At 45.7% G+C, this 4,217-nt stretch overlaps 1 pseudogene; it reads right to left on the bottom strand.

Annotated features, from left to right (window-relative positions):
- Positions 1-3,719: 3,719 nt before the first annotated feature.
- Positions 3,720-3,937, bottom strand: LOC115831551 (annotated as a pseudogene).
- Between the last annotated feature and the right edge of the window lie 280 nt (positions 3,938-4,217).

Genomic DNA, 4,217 nt, shown 5'->3' with positions numbered 1-4,217 from the left:
TGACTTAGGGATGGGGTAGTCGGGGAAGGCCTCCGGGGAGGTGACACTGAAGCCGAGGAACCAAGCAGAGGACACTTCCGGTGGAAGTTATCCTAAATGGTGACCCAGATAAGACACTCAAAGGATTCCCTACAGCTCACTTAAAAGGCAAAGGAGAAAATGTGGCTGTGAGTCCTCCTAGGGAGAGCAGGGGTTTCTGAGCTGTGGCCTGAGGAGCCAGGTGGCCCTCCTTGTAAAACAGAGCTCAGGGTATCTGGGGATCCTTTTGTTTTGTTTTCTAATAGACTTTATTTTTTAGGTTCATAGCAAATTTGAAAACAAAGTATAGAGAGTCCCCATATACCCCTGCCCCTACATATGTAGTACATTCATTAAATCGAGAACCCACATGGATGCATCATCACCCAAAGTCTATATTTACATTGGGGTTCACTCTTGGTGTTGATGTCCTATGAGTTCTAACTAAAGTGTGATGACTTTATCCACTGTCATAGCATCTTAGAGTAGTTTCATGGCCCTAAAAATCCTCTGTGCTCCGCCTGTTCATCCCTCCCTCCCCCCAACCCCTGGCACCCACTGGTCTTTTTGCTGTCTCCATAGTCTTGCCTTTCCCAAAGTGTCATATAGTTGGAATCATACAGTATGTACCCAGTTCACACTGGCTTCTTCCACTTAGTAATATACATTTAAGTTTTCTCCATGTCTTTTCATGGCTTGGCAGCACATTTCTTTTTAGCGTTGAATGAAATTTGCATTTTCTGGATGTAGGGGCTTGATATGGTTTGGCTCTGTGTCCCCACCCAAATCTCATCTTGAATGATACTCCTGTAACTCCCACGTGTTGTGGGAGGGACCCGGTGGGAGATCACTGAATCATGGGGGCGCCTTCTCTCATACTTTCCTCATGGTAGTAAGTCTCATGAGATCTGATTTTTTTTTTTTTTAACAAGAAGTTTCTGCTTTCGCTTCTGCCTCATTTTTCTCTTGCTTCCGCCATGTAAGTAGTACCGTTCGCCTTCCGCCATGATTGTGAGGCCTCCCCAGCCACGCAGAACTGTGAGTCCAATCAGCCTCGTTCTTTTGGAAATTGCCCAGTTTCAAGTATGTCTTTATCAGCAGCGTGAAAACGGACTAATACAGGCTGCTTTCTTGTTTCGTTTGTTTGATATTTGGCTTTCCTGCAGTGGTTTCAGCCTGCAAGCCCTTTCATCTCCCAGGGATGGGGTGGGGCAGAGCCATGCTGTTGCGGGTGCTGTGTTCTCCAGGCTGGGAAAGGCAGGGCCATTCTGGGCCCTGAGGCTGCGCCACCTCCGGTGCCCAACAGGCGGCCACACCAGCCTGTTCTGCTTTAAACAGGTCATGACTGCGTGGGGCATAGGGTTATTGGGGCATTGCGTGCAGGACCAAGATGGAAATGGGGGCTGCTCCCCCCAGGCCTCTTCTCCCTCGTGCTCTCTTGGGCCAGGTGGGCAGCTCAGTTGCATTTCTTGGTTTGGGAAGGGGGAAGACCTGGGGCATTTTGCCATTTGCTTGCCTAGCCCTCACTCAGTATTGTCTCCTGGAAGACTGGAAAGTTCCGGGAAATCTGGTCCTCATCATAGAATCTGATCTCAAGTAGGTGGCTCCCAGCGCAAAGGTTCCATTTGCCTGGAGAGAGCCTCATGGGGTGAGGAGAAAGGATGCTGGTATGTTTTGCCCTTGGGACTGGCAGCCTAAAGGGAAAAACATTTCTGGTGAAGGAGGCTGCTGCCTTTTGTCATCGAGATTGAATCCTAGCAACAGAGGGATGGGTAAACAAAATGTGTTCTATCCATACAATGGAAACGATTCAGCATGAAGAAGTAAGGAAATTCTGACACCTGCTATATAGCATGGATGAGCCTTGAGGACATCTGTTAAGTAAAATAAGCCAGTCACCAAATGGCAATATTGTCTGATTCTACTGATACGAGTGGTCAAATTCATAGAGACAGAAAGTAGAAGGGTGATTGCCAGGAGCCTGAGGGAAGGAGAAATGGGAAATCAGTGTCCAACAGGTGCAGGTTTCAGCTTTGGATGATAAAACGAGTTCTGCCTTTGCAGCAACATGGATGGAGCTGGAGATCATTGTCCTAAGCAAACTGAGGTAGGAACAGAAAACCAAATACTGTGTGTTCTCACTTATAAGTGGGAGCTAAATAATGAGAACACATGGACACAGAGAGGGGAACAACACACACTGGGGCCTCTCAGAGGGTGGAGGGTGGGAGGAGGGAGAGGATCAGGAAAAATAATGAATGGGTACTAGGCTTAATACCTGGTTGCTAACATAATCTGTACAACAAACCCCCATGACACATGTTGACCTAAGTTACAAACCTGCACATGTACCCGTAATTAAAATAAAAGTTAAAAAATAAAGAGTTCTGGAAATGGATGATGGTGTTGGTTGCCCAACATTGTGGGTGTAGTTAACATCACTGAACTGTACACTTAAAAATGGTTAAAATGGTAAATTTTATGTTATGGCTATGTCAATCTAAAGAAAGAAATGGAGGCAAAATTAATACAAAGTTTATTTGGGCCAAGGTTAAGGACTATAGCTCAGGACACACTTCCAACTTGCCTTGGGAATGCTCTGTTTGGCCTCTGCTACAAGCAGGTTATTTTTTTGTTTGTTTTGTTTTTTGTTTTTTGAGACGGAGTCTTGCTGTGTCACCCAGGCTGGAGTACAGTGGCACGATTTCGGTTCACTGCAACCCCTGCCTCCCAGGTTCAAGTGATTCTCCTGCCTCAGCCTCCCGAGTAGCAGGGACCACAGGTGTGCACCACTACGCCCGGCTAATTTTTGTATCTTTAGTAGAGATGGGGTTTCACTATGTTGACCAGGCTGGTCTTGAACTCCTGACTTCAGGTGATCTTCCCACCTTGGCTTTCCAAAGTGCTAGGATTACAGGAGTGAGCCACTGCGCCTGGCCGCAAGCAGGTTTTTAAAAGTTAAAGGGGGCGGGTGCTCAGGAGGCTGAGGCAGCTTGAGCCCAGGAGTTTGAGTCTAGCCTGGGTGACATAGCAAGACCTTTTCTCTTAAAAAACTTTTTTAATTGCTTAAAAATTTTAGTTAAAAAGGCAAAAGGAGACAATGAGTGGGCTGATAAAAAGTTGTTTGTCAGGAATTCTCATTGGTTAATGGAAATAACATTGATTAGTAATTGGCTATACATTGTTGAACTACAGGGTAAGAGTTACAGCGTCCAGAGTGTGTGGCATTTTATAGCTACTTGGTGTCAATTAGTCTTAGAGTCCACATAGCAAGGGGCTGTAAGACATAATTAGTTAGCCCAAGATGGTGGAGAGGATGAGATGTGGCATGCTGTCACTTTTCTTATTTTTTTTAACTATTACAAAAGTTTATTTAACAAAAAGTCTAATATGAAAATGTTCATGACCTAATTTTTTTTTTTTTCTTTTTTTTGAGACGGAGTCTTGCTCTGTCGCCCAGGCTGGAGTGCAGTGGCGCAATCTCGGCTCACTGCAAGCTCCGCCTCCCGGGTTCACGCCATTCTCCTGCCTCAGCCTCTCCGAGTAGCTGGGACTACAGGTGCCCGCCACCACGCCCGGCTAATTTTTTGTACTTTTAGTAGAGACGGGGTTTCACCGTGGAATGACCTAATTTTTACATCATAGGGAACCGGGCCCTTTGGAGAGGGGGGACATGAACGTCTCTGTTGAACAGCCACTATTTACACTTGTTCCAAGGCTTCTAACATGATGATACTATTTCCTCATCTTACCAACATTGCAATGTTGTTCTGTTGCTCGCTAGTTGCCATCTCCACACATTCATCTATCACAAGATTCATAAAGGGATAAATCCTCGCAGCATTCCTTGGACATGTCTGCCACCGTTTAATTTCAATGATAACTTCTTGTCCATAATTTTTTTCAGCTTGTGAGGGTGAGCTTTGCCACCTGTGCTGCAGTCTCACAGTTGCCTTGAAATGGAATGTGATGTTGTTACTTTTCATTGCCTCTCTGGGCCTGATAACTAAAGAGCGTGCAGATAAAAAGGTTCTCTTCTTTCTCATATATTTTACTACAATAAAAAAAAATTTTTAGGCCGGGGCAGTGTGCCTCATGCCTGTAATCCTAGCATTTTGGGAGGCTGAGGCGGGTGGATCACCTGAGGTCAGGAGTCGAGACCAGCCTGGCCAACATGGTGAAACCCCATCTCTACTAAA

This window comes from Nomascus leucogenys, chromosome 19, assembly GCF_006542625.1.
Source record: "Nomascus leucogenys isolate Asia chromosome 19, Asia_NLE_v1, whole genome shotgun sequence".
Taxonomy (NCBI): Eukaryota; Metazoa; Chordata; class Mammalia; order Primates; family Hylobatidae; genus Nomascus; species Nomascus leucogenys.
This window is presented reverse-complemented; position numbering and strand designations above follow the sequence as displayed.